This window comes from Bison bison, unplaced genomic scaffold (assembly GCF_000754665.1).
Source record: "Bison bison bison isolate TAMUID 2011002044 unplaced genomic scaffold, Bison_UMD1.0 scf7180017864508, whole genome shotgun sequence".
In the NCBI taxonomy this organism is placed as follows: Eukaryota; Metazoa; Chordata; class Mammalia; order Artiodactyla; family Bovidae; genus Bison; species Bison bison.
This window is the reverse complement of record NW_011495064.1, coordinates 16239269-16239979: the sequence shown is the minus strand read 5'-3', so window position 1 is coordinate 16239979 and position 711 is coordinate 16239269.

Genomic DNA, 711 nt, shown 5'->3' with positions numbered 1-711 from the left:
CTCAGGGGGTGCCCGCCCGGGACCCGGCGAGAGTGGGCGAGGGCGGTGTGAGCGCGCGGGACGCTCAGCGGCAGCCCCGGCTGCAAAGTCTTTAAAAAGTTTCTCTCGCCGTGGAACCGAGTGTCAGATCTGAACAGCCAATCTGGCAGACGTGACGTCAGGCAGTAAATCCTAATTGGGGAAAGCGTGAGATGAGCCCGAAAACGCGCCGCCACCCTCCACATCCACTGAGATTGTGCCTGTGGGTCGGCAAAGGCAGAGGATCCCGTCTCCCGTGGAAAGGACAAAGGACACGGCAAAGTCACTGGCTGGTCCTTTCCTTCTAGAAGCCCCAAAAAACTCACTTCATACTGTCTGCACGACATCTCCAGTCATTTTCTGACGTGGTTTGCTCGGGTACTTGCTGCGGGTATTGGATTAAAATACCAGATCGGGCCCCCGAAAGGACTGCTCGGGGTGCGCTGAATGTCCATTGCAAAGTGCTTAGATGGTTCCTTAGGTTTGTAAACTCCGCGGGTCTGTAGCTTCTGGTACCCTACTCCTCGCTTGGCATGTACCAGGGTGGGCACCAGGGGGCGCCTGTATAGACGGGGAAAACTGCAACAGGAATCAATCCGGGAAGCAGCTCTACCCTCGGTGAAAAGGCCTTTATGATGGGAGCACACGGCTTAGAATCCATAATAATGCCAAGCCGTTATTAGTATCTTTTTA